The following is an 18,783-nucleotide window of genomic DNA, read 5'->3' on the forward strand; positions in this document are numbered from 1 at the left end:
CAATAGAAAATTATTTATTTATTTTAATACCACACCTATTATTATTATTATTATTTATATTGACCCCTAAATTTTTACTAATTATATTGTTTTACAAAATTACACATAATAATATATAATAAATTATATATTTTCCGAACTGTGATTAAATAATATTAGTATAAATTCTATTAGAATAATTAAAAATCTGGGTTGTTACAGTATGGGTACTTCGACAAACATGTTGCACTCGTACTGGATACTTATTGAATTTTGAAATTTTTTTCCCACTCAATTTTGAAATTACTATTAATTGATCAATTCTACTGAAATTAATTTGGGTAATAAACTAGTTACAATTGCGCGTGCGCACACACATAAAGTAACCAAGAAACTTTCAGCTCAATAAGTTTCTCCAAGATCAATTCAAGATAATTTGAGACCTATGAATAAGTACTAGTATTGGTACGATACGAGTACGTCTTCACGGTAAAATCCAAAAAAAAAATAGGGTATGGGTACAGCTTAATACATTTGCAAAAACATATTTGTTTTTAATTTGGAATGCAAAAATTGATTAAATGGTTTAATTTATTAAATCCAACATATAATTGAGATTTAATGCCAAAAGTACAGGTATAAAATAAACCAAAATTAAATATCATTATATTAAATAACTTACAAATCATAACTTAATTTTAAAACCATGCTAAGCGCAAAACTAAAAATAAAAAAGAAATCTAGTAAAATGAATTTTATCTTTGTAGTAGAAGAAAATATTATTTTGACTGAGGTACGGCACGACTTGGGTATATACTAGATATATTTGGGTATGCCAAAAATTAGGAAGGAAAAATTTGAGAACGTGTTTTGTATACCCAATACGTACACAAAAATACCATATGTCAATAAGTACCTGATACAAGTACGACATGTTAGTGTCATTATCCATATTTTATAGTCTCAAGATGATTCTAAATAAGGATTTATATATATTTTATTATTTTTTTTGCAAAGTATATATTATTTTTTTTTAATATTTGGGGGGGGGGGGCAAATTGATTTTTAAGGTATAGTTTGGAGGCTAAAATGAAATTCTAAATGAATTTTGATACAGCACATATCATCACTAGTACAAAAATAGTTAAAAATCACACTTTGACAAATGAAAATATCTCACTTTTATTGTAAGTGTGATAAAAAAAAATTAGATTGATATTTTAATCACACTTAATTTGATTAAGTGTAATAATATTTATTTTTTTGTCACTTTTTAATTAAGTGTGATTATATATGTATATGTTGTTTAATCACACCTTCTAATTAACATGTGATTAAAGATCACATAAGAAGAATTAAAAATATCTCACTTTTATTAAAAGTGTGATTAATAAAATTAAAATGATTTTTTAATCACACTTAATTAATGAGTGAGATAATATTTTTTAATCATACATTTTAAATAAGTGTAATTATATATATTTATTTTTATCACATTTTCAGGTGTGATTGTTTATATTTTTTTAATTTAATTTTTATATAAAATAATTATTCCTATATTTATACACAATTGAGATGTCCATGACTCTTTGAAACATCCACCAAGATTGAATTTGCTAAATGGCTACATGTCTCTTCTCCAATTAATTTGCTTTGTCTTTTCTTTTTGAAACAAAGCCCTAGCTAGGTCATTCTTATCCACATATCTCTCTCTCTCTCTCTCTCTCTCTCTCTCTCTCTCTCTCTCACACACACACACACACACACAAACCCTCATCCCATGGCTCCAAAAGCCCTTCATCTTCGACATCCAAACTCGCCCTTACACCTTCTCCTCCATCTCGGCAACAAGGACCTCCAAATGGTTAACCTAACTCTCTGTGTCCTCTCTCACCCCGAGATCTCTCAACTCCCTGAATCTTCCACACCCTAGGCCTTGAATATGACGAGAAAGTCCTTCCTTCGATAGGCAACGAAGTCATCAAGGCCGTCGTCGTTCAATTCAATGACGATCAACTCTTCACCAAGCATCCCAGCATATCCGCATTGGTCCGCAAGAGCTTGGCTCGTGTTAAGGATTTCAACATTGTTCTCGATGATGTTGCTATCATGCACTTGTTGTATGGGGCTGAGTTCTCCAAGGTCGTGGAGTAGAAGTAGGTGGCGCTGCAGGAGGCAGAGATGTCAAAATTCGTGGTGGCCAAAGCGGAGTAGGTGAGGCGAGCGGCGATTATTAGAGTGGAAGGTGAGGGTGAGGCTGCGAAATTGATTTCAGATGCGATTACAGCTGCTGAAATGGGTTGGATCGAGCTCAGGAAGATTGAGGCTTCGAGGGAGATAGCGGCGACGTTGGCGAAGACTCCGAATGTGGCCTACCTGCCTAATGCAAACAACATGTTGTTGGGGCTCAATCCTTCCATGGTTGGCCATTGATTTGGTGATTTCAGTGACCTTACACTGTTTTCTGTTTCAATTCATGAATTCTTGAAATTGGGCTTTAGGAGCTTACTATATTGATTATAATTGTTCTAATGAGCTGAATAACAGTTGAGTTCGAACAGATTTGTTTCTGTTTGACTTCAATCTTCATGGAAGTGTCATTTAGTGAATTGGTTTTTTATTTTGAGATTTATGTTGGTGTTAAATATGATAATTAGGTAGTGCTTTTTTTTATTATGAGACTATTGGGCATGCATGTTCTTCTTGTGATGATCTCTTAATACTAAAATAAATCTAATTTAATGAGTAAAAACAAATGCATAAAAGATTTATCATGCCTTACTCTTGGATCCGACTATGATGAGAGAGGGGTCTCTGTGGATCAGTTAAAGAAGAGTGTGGTTTAACAATTTCCTTTTTTCAATTTTGCCTATTTGTTGCAATTGAATTTTTGGGTCCTCTTATCATTTTTAGTAGAGAAATAAGTGCATTATGGTCACTCCAAGCATTATTGTCAGTAATTTGTGTATATCATGTCTTGAATTCTTGGTTGATGTTTGACATATTTATATGGTGGTATATTTTCATGTTCTTTATTCTTTTCAGATTAAAAATGCGATCCGTTTCGTTTTAAAATTATTTGACGATGTTTAGTAATCCAATCATTTGACAAGTTGTGCAAGGGGAAGCATTATTTTTTGATAAATAAATAAACTTTATATAGAAAGAGCATCAAGATGGAAAAAAAAAATACAAAACTCCAAAGGAAGCAAGGGGAAACATTATTTGATTGTGTTATTAGGTTAATTTGGACTTCATAAAATATAAGGCTAATGAAAAGTCATTCATTACCGTTTGGTTTATGGTTGAATTATTCTTCATAAAAGTTGTTCATTATGAAGTTAGAATGTTTAAAATTAACCAATTGAAGATGTGGAAGGGGTTTGAGAATGAGTAATGAGAATCCTATGCATGTCGTGGTTTGTAACTTTTGTGGATAAAAGCTTGTCTATGGTGTTTGAGACAACCAATTCTCTAGGCATATGTTATATCAGAAAACAATGGGGAAGAGAATGGACATTGGTTGATTTGGTATATTCTTACTTTTTCTAGGATTTCATCTCACTCCTCCAGCAACGGTGACAATTTTAGCCATGGCGATCTTTGTCGAAGCTGACCACAGTGGTTCTTCAGTGTGGTGAGTTTCTCTCTCTCTCTCTCTCTCTCTTGTTCAAATATTTAGTGTGGAATGTATATAATGGAGAAGTTCTGTAATATATAACAATTTCAATTTCTCTGTTTTTAGGTCTCATTTAATTAGCACCAGTTTCAATTCTTTATTTGCTTCTTCATTGTTCTTTGTTGTTTTGATTTATTTTTCTATTGTGAGATATGCTCTTGTCTTGGTGATTTTGTCAGTCCCATTTCTTTGTTTCTGGGCCTTGTTCACTTTTTTTGATTCTTTGTTGCTCTAAACAAAGGAAAAAATGGAAACCTTGGCTTTGATTTTTCTTGAGTATTTGTATTTCTATCTTTAAGTTAATTGATTTTGAAATTCACGACTTAATTAGTTTGAATTTGTAGTATCATATTGTTTAAGCTTTAATTAATCTCATTACAGAAGTCTTTATATTTTCTTATAATTCTCTTATTGGTTGTTGAGAGTTTCATCGTTCTAGGTTAGTTTAACCGGATATCTTCATGTATTTAGATTCAAATTATTAGTTATGAAATTAGATATTTTAAATTGAAGTGGGTCATAATTTATAGATGAAAATGGGTTAGAGAGAGATGAAAATTGATGAAGCATTATGAGATACATAGAGGTTAGTTTCTAATTACTAAACCATTTGGGAAAAATTGATGAAAATTGTTGAACCATTTGGCTAGATGACCTGTTTTTTAGATAAAGAAATAAAGAGATAGAGCTTTAATTTCTAAGTTGTTTAATTTGTATATAAATATTCACGCAGTTTGTTATCCTTTCTATTGTTATGTTTTTCTTATTGTGGACACTGATACATGTTTAGGAATGTAGGATTAGATGTAATATGAGTTTTGCCATGGACTATGAGATTTGCCATGTCATAAAAAAATAAGAGATTTTTTTACCATATCAGTCATGCCCATCAGTTTCGACATGGACTACCAAATTTGTTCCTGCATGTGGGAGATTTTTTTTCCCCTGCATGTGGATAAGTAGATATTGACCCAAGGGCACAACAAGATGGGTGATTTGATGCTCATGGATTTTCTTCGTTATGTTTCATTTTTTTTATTGGTTTAAATGCATTCGTAATTTCTTGCCATTGAATTAATTTGTGTTTTCATTTTTCAGGTTATAAATTACTTGGAGAGATGCAAAATATGGTCAAAGAATTCAACGACTTTATGGTTCAAGTTTTTTCATTTTCTTAATATATTTAATCACAGTTTTTTTTTGGGCATTTACATATAAGTCCCATTTTGTGAACTTATACTCCATTAAGTCCTAAATAAAATTATTTGCTCCTTCAAGTCCCATTAATTTTTAATAGCCCAATTTATCCTTCCAAGACCTCCACATAGCTGTCAAACATCATTGCCTTCATTCTCTCTCTCTTTACTTCACATAGCTCTCCGACAGTCACTGGCTTCTTTGTCTTCCTGCCCTTAGACGAACCTCCCTCGCTCCTCTTCGAACTAGATTGGATCCCCAGCGCCTTCTTCATCTTGCTAGATGCAGTGGAAGTGAGAGATCTCTGCATCGACGGCAAGCTTGACGAAAGGGACGGCAATCGGTCAGAGCTGGAGGAATTGCTAGAAATGTAAGTGAGGGACTTGTCGGAGGAGCTCCGGCAAGCGGCGACGAAAACAACAGAGCAATAAGGCTAGGGTTTTGAAAATCTCCGATTTCGGTCTCTCCGGCGTACTGGAAAACCAACTCCATCGAGAGATGCTCCACACAGTTTTCGGAACTTCAGTGTACACCTCGCAGAAAGTCTTCATTAATTTTGATTATCTTCATTGAAATTTCAATGTGTGAAATTTCACAGGGACAGGTGTGTTTGGTGTGGGCCGTATGGAAAAATGGTGGAAATTGAATTCCTGCTTTGCTAGACAAAGAGAGAGCTGTCATTTGCTTGTGGGCCTTTCGATTTACGACGTTGTGTCATCAAATTTGCATTTACTTCAAATTTTGATAGTAGAAACTTTTTTCTATTTTTTATTTTTTATTTTTTATTTTTAAATAAGTAATACCGGATAGTTTCATAAATTTTGTTGTAGATTATCAAATTTTATTGATTTTGCAAAAGTTTTGTGAAATTGAGAATATTCTCAGTTTATAATATTTTCAATTTTAATCATGAAAAAAAACTCAATTCAGCAATCTAATGTGTTAGGTACGCAGAATTATCTTTCTTTTCAATCCCATACTTTTCTCAGAAGCCAAACAGAAAGTTTTTAGTTTTGATAATTATATACTGAAATCATTCTCAGTTTTGAACTTTGAGAATATTCTCAGTTTTGGAATTAAAGGGCAAAACGTCTTTTTACCTATAAATGGGACTTATTGGTTTAAAATTTTTTTGACAGGACCTAAGCTACCATCAAATATATAGACATGATTTTTTGGTAATTAACTCTTTTTTATTATTATTATTATTAATTCCTTTGTATATATTTTTGAACATTAAACTTTCATTTATGAAATATATGACGTTATTCTATTCAATATGTGGTTGTGATTCAAATGTATTACATTCTTCAAATACATATAAAAATAATATTGATTATTCTTCAAATATGTCGAATCTTTTTTTTATCACACGCATTAATTGTGATGAGAAATGCATATAACGTGTGATCTCTCATTATTAATCACATGTTTTATTAGTTATACGTCACACATAAAAAGTGTGATCTAAATGTTTATTATTACACGTAAAAAGTGTCATCTAAATGTTTTTTATCACACGTAAAATGTGTGATTTAAATATTTATTATCACACGTCAAAAGTGTGATCTAAATGTTTATTATCACACGTAAAAAGTGTGTCCTAAATATTTATTATCACATGCATAACATATGATGGAATCATTTTTTAATGACACTTAAAATGTGATTAAAAATGATATTTTTTAATCACACTCCAATCGATCACACTTTAACAAAATTTAAAATGTGCAATTAAATAACATATACCACACATGAAAAGTGTGATCTATTTATGATTTTGTAATAGATGATTTTGTAATAGTGCGTGCAATTGTAAACGGAATATGACGGCAGGGGCTAAACTAACCAAAAATTTCAAAATTTGGATATAAAATTGATATTAATTGAAGTCTAGGGTCAAATTAAAAAATACGTAAAAGTTTGGGGAGCAAAATAATATTTCCTCTTACAAATACAACCCTTGAGGTTGTTGTTCAAAATATGAATTGCTTCCCGTAACTTGAAATTTAATACTCCTTTGTTAGAATTTTTTATTTAACAGAATAACTCAAAAAATAAAATTTATAATTAATCTCCTATATAACAATAATTTTTTTTCAATTATTAATTGAAATAAATTTTTAACATCATAAAAAAAATGTTAATTGATTTGATGTTTTATTAACAAAAGAGGTTATCTATTATGAAATTAAAAATTTTAAGGGGTGAGATGTAATTTTCAGAACAAAAGAGGGCAATTTGTATTTTAAACAAATCTCAATGGTGTATTTGTAATTTACCTAAAAATTAAATCAATTTGATAATCGTAACCTATTTAATTTATCGCATTTATCACCTAAAAAAAAAGATGATTTATTTTTAAAAACATAATTGTCGTCTATTTTCTTAGCGATAAACACGATAAATTGAATATGTTATCATTATTAGATCAATTTAATATTTTTATAGATAAAATACACAAATTACCTAACAAAATAACTTGTCCGAATTATTAAAATAAAACCCATAATGGGTCCCACGGACCTAAATAACCCCTCCAGTCCAAATGAATTAGTGAGAGTCCTCCTTAAAATTATAAAAGCGTTTATCACCATAAATTTGTTAATTATTTTGTAATTCAAAATTAAATTCTAAATAAAAAGTAATTGTTCAAATATCAATCACTAATCAAAAATACTATTGGACAATTGATATCTAAATAATTGATTTTATTTTGAAACTAAAATTCTAACAACAAAAAAATATGAATTGAAATAAAGTGTGGTGTCATATAATTTTTTTAAAAATACTTAAATTGTACATGTGAATACAAAGTATTAAAAACAATATATATATATATATATATATATATATCAATTTAAAAAAAATTATAATAAAAAAATCATAATTATTTATTTTCTTTTCTTGCCGCCTATCTAATAAATAATTTCTTTTCTCACATCTTCATATAAACGGATTTTTAAAATTTATAGTATCAAACCTCCCTTAAAAATTTTAAAACAACACTAACATCTCATTTAATTCACTGAATTTACAACAAATTCTTCTTTTCATACGAACTTTGTTAGTGATAAAAATCGTGAGATCACCGGTTAAAATATTTTTAAGGATAAAAATTACAGATATCTTCTGATATTTTGAAGTTGAATCAACGAGATTTCAAAGCCTTGCAGACATTACTGATGTATGATATCCTTATGTTAGGGTTTAGATTTTAACCTCTTGTCATTTGATAAAAATATACACTCCCTAATATTTTTATATATTATGAACATTTCTTAACATTTGAACATTATATTAGAAAGATCTCAAACCTTACAAAAGTTAGGGTGGTGCTAGATCCACCGAAAAAGTCAGCAATCCGTATTGCCCAAATTACGTAATGTGGCGATGATGTGAAAATTATTTCTAAGATTTTAATTTTTTTTAGGATGTTAATTCTAGCTGTTGTTTTCATATATGATTTCTTGTGCTATTCTATCAATTCTTTTTCTTGTAAATTCTATATATTTAGCAATACCAGTGTTTAGTAGATTTTGTAGAAAATTACGACGTTGACAATTTACAATTAGTATTAGTAATTGATTATAATCTAATAATAGATTTTCTTTTTCTTGTAAATTCTATATATTTAGCAATACCAGTGTTTAGTAGATTTTGTAGAAAATTACGACGTTGACAATTTACAATTAGTATTAGTAATTGATTATAATCTAATAATAGATTTTAAACATAAAAGTGGTGATAAACACTCATAAAAAAAGAAAAACTTGTTATTTCTTATAATTTTAAGATGTTTTGATTTTAGTATCACAGATAATTTCGACAAATAATTAATTTAAGTAAATAATAAATAATAACAAAATTAAATTTACAATATTTCTGCAGATTGTTTATGAAGAAGTTTGTGATTGAGGCCAGTGTTTGAACACTGAGTCTTTAAGACAAAATTTCATCCTCTTCTATGGTGGTCGAGAACAACCAGCGTCCTATTTCCAGAATGCAACAATCACCACAAGAAAATATAGCACTCCATTTGATTGTATAGCGAACTAAAGTTTGTGCTTTGCACCCACAAAAACTAAGACTCATGGATGAAACAATGTATGAATGAAAGAAATAAAGGAATTTCAAAATGAATAAATATGGAATGGAAGCAACCTTTATATAGGCTTTGTTGGCACCTGTTCGGTTTAAATAGGAAAGGCATGAAGAAGAAGATGACCCTTGGGTCACACCTTTTAAAATAAAGAGATACTATGAAAGAGTTGCATCATTTTATTCAAATGGAGTCTATTTCAATTCACCACTTCTAAATTTTCCAACAATCGCCCACATGAATGAAATTGACGAAACGAGAAATCCAACAACATGCAGACTATGTGAGTACAAATCTGGAAATATCCTGCAAAGGATAGGTAGCTTTTGGCCTTATACCATCCCTTGTAAAAGACTATTGGATTATTGGCTGATTAGTGAATATGATGTCTTGAATTGTTTTGCCGTTGGTGTAAACTGAGACAATAACTTGTCACATTGTTTTATTTCCATGCACAACTTGATTCTATCGGTTCTGTCCATTTTGGCCCTGGACAATTCCTGGATTTATGAGTGCCCTAGAGGATTTAATCTTTTCAATTCTCATAGAACCAACCCAGTTCACACTTATATAGGTGATTCCCATTTTAAGTATCCTACTATACCCCACCTGAATTTCCAAGCTATGAGTCTCATTAAAATCAAAACTTAACCTATTTATCGTTGCAAGTAATCACTATCTCATCATAGAAAATGGTCAAAGTTTTACTCCTTAGTGATTTTAATGAGTCATTTTTAATTCAGTTATCGTTTGAACCTAGATTTTGGGATCTACAGTCAATTAGGTTTGGTTGCCATTAATATAACTCTTAAGTGATAGGCTTTAATCTTATTTCCCTCGATGATTGCAACACTTGCTCTATAGTCAAAGCCTTTGTCAACCGATCCGCTATGTTTTATTTTGACCTTATAAACTCAATGGAAATTATTTCATTAGAGAGTAGTTGCCTAACGGTGTTATGTCTATGACGAATATGACGAGACTTACCGTTATAAATATGATTTTGTGCCCTAGCCATTGAGGTTTGACTATTGCAATGAATGCAAATCGCCGGCACAGGTTTCTGCCACATTGGAATATCTTCTAAGAAATTATGAAGCCATTTTACTTCTTCTCCTGCTTTGTCTAAAGCAATAAATTCATATTCCATTGTGGATCTAGCTATGCAAATCTGTTTAGAAGATTTCCAAGTGACCGCTCCACCTCCCAATGTAAAGACATATCCACTAGTAGATTTAGAATACTTAGTGTCAGATATCCAATTAGCGTCACAATATAGCCTATAGTACAGCCTATAGTCATGGGTGTATCTTAGGTATCTAAGAACCCTAATTATTGTTGTCCAATGGTCTTTTCTTGAGTTGCTAGTGTATCCACTCAATTTACTTATTGCACGCGCTATATCAAGACTCGTGCAACTCATGAGATACATTAGACTTCCAATTATTCGGGAATATTCCAATTGTGATATGTTTTCACCTTTATTTTTCATTAAATGAAGGTTAGCATCCGTAGATGTCTTTACATGACGATCATCATGCTTATTGAATTTCTCAAGAATTTTGTTAACATAGTAAGTTTGAGAAAAAAAACATATCCTTCAGATGTTTTAGTAATTTTCATTCCTAAAATCACACATACTACTCCCATATCTTTCATGTCAAACTTAGTATTCAACATTTTCTTGGTTGAATTGATCATTCCACTATTGCTACCAATAATTAATATATCATCTACATATAGGCAAACAATGATATAACCTTTCTCATTGTTTTTAACATAAACACATTTGTCACACTCATTGATTTGAAATCCATTTATTATCATGACATTGTCAAATTTTTCATGCCATTGTTTTGGTGCTTGTTTCAAACCATACAATGGTTCTAATTTGCATACTTTTTTCTCTTTTCTGGAACGACAAAACCTTCTGGCTATTCCATGTTAATTTCTTCATTCAAATTAGCATTCAAGAATGCAGCCTTTACATCGATTTGATGTATCTATAGATTGTTTAAAGCAACAATTGCAATTAACATTCTAATGGATGTGATCTTTGTTAAGGGTGAATAGGTATCGAAGTAATCCATTCCTTCAGTTTGCCCATAACCCTTGACCACAAGTCTTGCTTTGTATTTGTCAATTGATCCATCCGGTTTCATTTTCCTTTTGAATATCCATTTATATCCAAGAGGTTTACAACCGGGTGAAAAATTCACCAATTCCCAACTATAATTTTTTAAGATAGATTCAGTTTCACTGTTAATAGCTTCTTTCCATAAAGGAGTTTCAGGAGTTGACATTGTTTCTTTGAAAGTTCGAGGCTCTTTCTTATGTAGAAATATTAAGAACTCAGGACCAAAAGTTTTCTTAACTCCGGCCCTTTTACTTCGTCTAGGTTGTTCTTAGAACTCTCCTCCTTGGTTTTCTTTAACCAATTCTTGACTATTATCAAATGCAATCATGAGTGCATTTAGAAATACTAATCTCTTGAGTGGATTTGCAAGGAAAAATATTTTCAAAAAATGAAGCATTTCTTGACTCAATGATTATATTAACATGGACCTTCGAGTTGTCACTTTTATGTACTAAAAATTGATAGCCACTACTATTGTTTGCATACCCAATGAATACACAATCAATTGTTTTAGGACCAATCTTAACCTTTTTAGGGTCTGGTAATGCTACCTTAACCAAACACCTCCACATTTTTAAATATTTGTAGGAAGGCTTTTGACCTTTCCATAATTCATAATATGCTTGAAGGGTTTTCTTGTGAGGTATTTTATTCAAAATATAATTGGCAGAAAGAATAGCTTCCGCTCACTAGTTCTAGGGGTGTACACGGTTCGGATTGATTCAGTTCTGAGAAAATCCAAGAACTAAACCGATCCTAATGGTTCTATGATTTTGAGAACCAGACGGAATCATTACACTTGTAAAACTGGACCAAAACCAAACCAAAATAACGGTTCGGTTGTGGTTTGGTTCTCGATTCCAAAAATTTCTATTTACAAGAATAAATTGTTAATATTAGCAAAATAATTACTCAAACTAATTACATTTAACTCATGAAAAAAACTAATAATATTAAGGCATTACTCAACATTACATATCTATATCATCCTAATATCATTAAAATTACAAAAAACCAATTAATAAAAATAAAATTTGATATGATAATATTAAATATTATATATATATATATATATATATATATATATATATTTTATTAAATAACATTTACGCATGTTTCAAGGACTGCTGCTGTTTATTAAATATTATATATATATCTTTTAAAATTCAATTCGGTTCAGTTCGAACCGTGGTTTTTTCATAAAATCCATTAACCGAACCGTTTTTACGGTTCTTAATATTTCTTGAACCAAATCCAAATTGGTTCTTAATAGAACCGAACCAAACCATAAGATTCGTCCTGGTTCAGTCCGGATTATCAGTTTGAACGGATTTTTGAACAGCCCTAACAAGTTCTAAGGTAGTCCTGAATTTATTAACATAGCATTCATCATTTCTTATAAAGTTCGGTTTTCTCTCTCAACAACTCCATTTTGCTGAGGTGTATAAGGCGCAGTAGTTTGATGCATAATTCTGAGTTGTGAACATAAGTCACCAAGTGGTTCATCATATTTACCACCTCTATCACTTCTTAACACCTTAATTTTTCTGCCTAGTTGTAATTCAACTTTATTCTTATATTGAATGAATTTTTCCAAGGCTTCATCCTTACTTCATAGCAAGTACACATAGCAATATCTAGTGCTATTGTCAATAAAAGTAATGAAATACTTTTTACCACCCCGAGTTTGAACAAATTTCAAATCACAAATGTCACTATGGACTAAGTCCAGTGACTCAGTTTTTCTTTCAATTAATTGAAATGGTGCTTTAGTTAATTTTGCTTCAACACACACTTTACATTTATGATTTGAATCAATTTGAAATTTAGCTAAATAATCTAGGTAAATTAATTTTCAGAATGAGTAAATATGGAATGGAGGCAGCCTTTATATAGGTTTTGTTGGCACCTATTCGGTTTGAATAAAAAAGACATGCAGAAGAAGATGACCCTTAGGTCACACCCTTTAAAATAAAGAGACATCATGAAAGGGATGCACTCTTTTATTCAAATGGAGTCTATTTCAATTCACCACTTTTAAAATTTTCCAACATTTAGGACCACTATGCTTCTAAAATAAAAACAATATCTAAACATTTTGACCGTTACCTGAACGTAGTCGACGTAGGGCTCTAGCATTGGCAAGCTTTCAGTTTATAGATGTGGTTAACCTCAACCTTTCCTTCTTTAGATTAGGCTCATCACATATCTATTTCATTTCCTATCTTAGATCATAACTTTAGAAACTGCTTATTTGGTTATGTAAGAAACCTAAGATCAATAAAAGTAACACACACTTTCTTGAAAAGAAAAGATTTTTTTTTATTGAATAGAAAATTTACAAGGAAAAGGGGTACTTGTAGACTGTTAGATCGCTAGAATATTGTTTGCTCTAAGAAGGCATGTGAATCCAAACTTCTTTATTAGTTTCAAGTATACTCTATATAATCTATGTCCCCTTTTTGCTCTCCTTAAGACCTTTATATAGGTACTTGAGGACTTTAAGAATGGACTTCAACCTAATCTATAAACATAAAAAAAAATTATTACTGATAGAAAACAAACAAAAGACAAACAGGTGGTTGTGATAAGATAATCACATGTTATTGATGAAAAAGAGACAACTTGGTGGAGTGGTCACATGGGTGTGTAGCCCATTCAGCCATTGGTTTTGCATATCTACTTATAGTTTTTTCAATCCATTGCATTCTCTAGATTCTATACCCCCTCATCACCCATGACATCACTAAGATCACAATTCTCATCATTTTTTTCAAACATTTCATCCCAACCCTCTGGATCTTGCTCCATCAGATATTTTTCTAAAATTTACATCATCTTTCAAATAAATATGTCCCAGAATCTACATGTTCTAAGAGCATCTCAAATGGTGTGTCATTGGAGCTACTATTGCCAAATTATGGCAGTAATTGCTAGAAAATCACCTCCAATGGCAAGTTTTAGTAGGTGCTATCTTTGGCAAATGCCAAAGCTTTTGTCAAATATGGCACAAGCTTTGGCAACTACCAAGTCAGCTTCAACCAACCGTTTCCTCCCTCCCTCCCTCCTTTTTCCATCATCCTTTCGAAGCACAGTTTCAATATTCACCCAAAAATCACACAAATTTCAACATATCAAATTTCAAAACATAGAATCAATTTTCAAACACAAAAGCAAGCTAGAAAATCAACAATTTAAAATTTTAAAGCACAGAATCATCAAGTACCAAATTTCCAAACACAGAATCACCAAATTTCCAAATTTTAATTTCACCAATTTGAAGCAAACAAAATTTAAAAAAAAAATAGAAAATCAACACAGCGAAGTCAAAAAAAAATTCCTAACAAAAATGGGTTGATCTTCTTTGTGTTCTTTGGATGATCTTCTTCGTGTTCAACATTAGGGTTTCAATCTTCTTCGTGATCTTGTCTAACATCGCTGATCCATTGTAGGAGTCAGAGAGGGCATGAGAGAGAGGAGTGAGAGAAACAGAGAAGTGGGGGTAGACGGCGGCGATTGGGGGAGAGGGAGACTGACAGTGAGAGTGAGAGTGAGAGGGAGAGGGATAGAGTGAGAGTGAGAGAGAGAGGGAGGAAAGGTTGTCTTCAGCGATTGGGAGTACACACCGTCACTGATCGAAGAGAGAGACAAGAGAGTAAGAGTGAAAGGGAGAAGGATAGTATGAGAGTGAGAGTGAGAGGGAGATAGAGGATGTTGTTGGTCTTCTGCGCTCGAGGATCGACACCATCGCCGCTCGAACAGAGAGAGAAAATAGATGATATCTGAGAGTGAGAGAGAGACGGAGTTTGAGAGGAAATGGTGAGAGAGTGTAGACACCCCATTTTTGACCGTCCTCAAGACTTGGACGTCATCGTTTAAACACTCGATGATCATCCATGTTCGTGTTCGTCTTGAGTTCTCGGAGGTCTCGGTCGCGCGCCATCCCTCAAGATCTCTCGACTTATTTGTTTTGTGCTTGGTTGGACCAAGGACTTGTGGTCTTTGCACCTGAGGGCGGGAAATGGCTTGTTGGCTATCCCCACACCCCACCGGTCTTGGCATGTTGCCACCGGCCCTGTTTTATTGCTACCGGCCAAAAGTGTTAGCCGGTCGGCAATGTTTTTAGTCGGCCAGCCCTTTGTGTTGGTCGATCGGCCTTTTCCGCTGGCCGAACCCTGTTCATCTGCTTTATGCAGATATTTAGTGCTAGGTGGCACAATCTCTATCCTCCACGTGTATGGAGGATTTGCACCTTTGTTTTAGCTTCTTGAGGAAGCTTGAACCTTTTGAACCCTTGTTTTAGCTTCTCCAAGAAGCTTGACCCATTTTTTTGGCTTCTTAAAGAAGCTTGACCCTTTGCTCCAAGCTTCTAAGAGAAGCTTGAACCTTTCTTAGCTTCTTGAAGAAGCTTGACCCCTTTGCTCTAGCTTCCTCAAGAAGCTTGACCCTTTTTGCTTTAGCTTCTAAGAGAAGCTTAGCCCTTTTGCTCAAGCTTCTAAGAGAAGCTTGGACCTCTGTTCTTCTATAAGAGAAACCCTCTCCCTCATTAGCAAAGGTTCAGATTTTTTGGCCAAGGCATACATACACCTCTCCCTATATCTCTCTATTTCAAGCTCCAAAGCTCCATTGTTCTTGGCCATTACACACCACCTCCTATCCTAACACCTCCACCATCACTCTAAACACCTTGGAGCTGGTTTTCAGAGGTTGAAGGTTTGCCATCTTGGTCCAGAGGCTGCTGGAGGTCTTCTCTACAAGGGTAACATTCTATTTTCCTCTTTTTGACATTATTTGGCTTCATATCTTAGCCTAGTTTGCAGGCATATTTGAGCTTTGGTGTAAACTGAAAAAAGTCTTATTTTGAGCTTCTTAACAAGTTTGTTTAAGGTCATTTTTCTATTGGGGGTCATCTACCCCCTTGCATGCTTGTTTTCATCTTGTTTTGAGCCATGCATTAAGGCCTTTGAAGTGAGCTTTGTTTGGCCTTCTAGCCACTGAAATCTAGTGGATTTTTAGTGGCTAGCATACTATTTTGAGCCCCAAAATCAGAGATGGGTGACCCTCTCACCCCTTATTTTGTTTACTAGCATTGTTGGCTTTACAAAGGAGCCCATATTTGCACACTTCTTGAGCATGTTTCAGGCCATTTTTTATGAGTTTTAGGACCTGCATGAACTCTGTCCAGAGTTGTTTTTGCCATATTAGGTGTCTCTTTTGCATGTGTAGAGTAACCCTCTTCATGGCCTTTCAAATGAGCCTTTCCTTGCATGCTTCCGAGCCTCATTTTAGGCCCTTTTCAGTGAGTTTTAGGGCCTTCATAACCTCTGTCCAGAGGTGGTTTTGTCATGTAGGGTGTCCATCTTGCATGTGTAGAATAACCCTCTTTTTGGCCTTTCAAAGGAACATATCATTCTTGCATGCATTGACCTTGTTTCCATGAGTTTTTGGGCATTATTTGACATGGCATACTTCTAAATTTTGCTGGTTTGGTGACCTCTTGATTGCCTCACATACTTGTAGTGCAAATCCTCTTTACTGGCTTACATTGCATGCTATGTTGACCCTTGATTCTAGCACTTTTTGTCCATGTCTTAAACTGATTTTGTGCATATTTTGGACTGCCTTAGCTCTGTTTTTGGATCTCATGGTCGAATGATGCTTGTTTTGCATGCTTGTAGTACAATATCCATGCTTAGCTTTGAGTTTCGAGGTCTATTACATGCATATACGGAGGTATTTTCATGTTTTGGGGCCATTGCACATCATATTTCAGAGCTTACATGTATGCCATATTCCCATGATTTTTACTCTTTAAATGCGTTTGAGAGTTATGCTTGAATGCCTCATTTACCGGCCATTACATGAGCTTCATTTGAATGCATTCTGAGCCACCATCCCAACACATTTTGGCCACTGATTTTGGCATGCTTGAGAGCTACCCATGTCAGTGTAAGCCCATCTCACCATGTTGTTGCATGCTTGTTTCATTTTGCATGTTGTTGCATGCTATACATGTCCACATGTTTAGGTTGTATACCTATTGCATATTGCATGTTAACATGCTCATGTTGCATTAGATTTGTTACACACTTGAGTTATTTGCTTGCTTGCCTAGGTTGCATTGCATTGTGTGTGCATCTCTTGCCTCTTGATCAATCATGATAGAGGTTGGGGCCCTTTATGTGTTTTGTGCATTTCATTCCATATTGAGTTGCACACTTGGCTTCTTTGGCCATCATGCATTGAAATGCGTGATTGATAGTCCGAGGGTCGAAAACCATACTCCTTTGAGTCTTAAACATGATAAGGAGGGTGGTTGTGCAAACATTGCTTTGAAAATGCATTGCCATGCTCTGTTTGCCCTCTGCTGCAGCAAAATAGGATTCTGCAGAAAGAGATGGTCGGTCGGCCATCTTTAGTGCCAGCAAGCTATGCATTGTTAGCCGAGAGCCTCACACATGGTCGATGACCAATTTCCCATGGCCGGTGGCCTTGCCTTTTGGCCAGTGACCTTTCACAGTGCTCAGAAGGTGGTTCAGAAACATCCTGGAGACTTGTGCAGTTTTCAGAAGTGCAGAGCAGTGTAAACAGAGGCAGCATGAGTATGGCGATGGATTTCCGAGCGAAACTGAACATGCATGCATTCATCCCTCTTCCCGAGGCCTCTTTACTGCTTTTTTAGCTTAATTACTTCATTTAATTAGTTAAGTGTTGTAAATAATTAATTAGCTTGTTAGTTAGTTAATTTGTATTATTCTTTTGGACCCTCCGAGGAGGGCAATGTTGTAATAAGTGTGCATGTGTGTGATGCATGTCTTCCAACCCCACGTCTTTCTCCCTTTTATTTACCAGCTTATGATGGTTAGTTTTAGGGCACGTTTCAATTAGCATCCTTATGCTCGTATGTTTGCATCCATTCATCTGTTTTGCATGCACCGGGCTCAGCGCATCATACTAACTGCATCGTATTTTAATTCCAAGTTGAATACATGTTACCTGTAGCATCTCATATGCCATCTTAGAATAGCCGAGCCTATTTCTAGTTGCATTTTGCATGTGTTGCATTAGCCATCTTAACATGAACTAGGATCGTGCATTTGATTACTAACTAGTTTCTGTTTTGGCTTGAAGTACTAGGTAAGCATTTACGCTTTAGCATCCTTGCATATGTGTAAGTATTGCCATGACAGCATGCTTACCATGAGGCTATTTGCGTATGTGATATAACTTGTTGAATGCCTGTGGGTGAAGGTTGAATTGCTTGAATTGAGACAATTCATTGAAATTCGTATTTTAGCCTACTTGCGAGTAGCAAAACTCAAACTATTTTTTCGAACAAACGGATATGCAATGCTTTGTTCCAAATTAGGCGATCTAGTCTATACTTGTTTTGCTGTGTGCATCACATAGTAATTCTATCTAATTAACCGGAATAAGAACACATGTGTTTTTAAAAACAAGATATCATGTTTAGTAATGGCCGATCTTTGATCGGGCGAGCGGGGGTGCTCATAGCTGACCTTCCCCAATCGTACCCAAGTTCCCGAGCCGAGGCAACTTTGGTGATGACGGACACGTGGCCTTAGGCAACGAGTCAGAGTTTCCTAAATTCTTCCAAAATAAAATATTTAGGTGGCGACTCTGTATCTGGCAAAACAGTCCATGTTTGGCACTTCTTTCTAAAAATTT

General features: G+C 33.7%; 1 pseudogene across 1 annotated transcript; it reads left to right on the forward strand.

Annotated features, from left to right (window-relative positions):
• The first annotated feature begins 1,599 nt into the window (after nucleotides 1-1,599).
• LOC114299813 (prohibitin-3, mitochondrial pseudogene) lies at nucleotides 1,600-5,626 on the forward strand (annotated as a pseudogene). Its single transcript, XR_014331108.1, has 4 exons — nucleotides 1,600-1,609; nucleotides 1,657-2,416; nucleotides 3,532-3,616; nucleotides 4,757-5,626. The product of XR_014331108.1 is annotated as a prohibitin-3, mitochondrial pseudogene (transcript).
• The last annotated feature ends 13,157 nt before the right edge of the window (nucleotides 5,627-18,783 follow it).

This window comes from Camellia sinensis, chromosome 5 (assembly GCF_055761805.1).
Source record: "Camellia sinensis isolate YWXY chromosome 5, ASM5576180v1, whole genome shotgun sequence".
In the NCBI taxonomy this organism is placed as follows: Eukaryota; Viridiplantae; Streptophyta; class Magnoliopsida; order Ericales; family Theaceae; genus Camellia; species Camellia sinensis.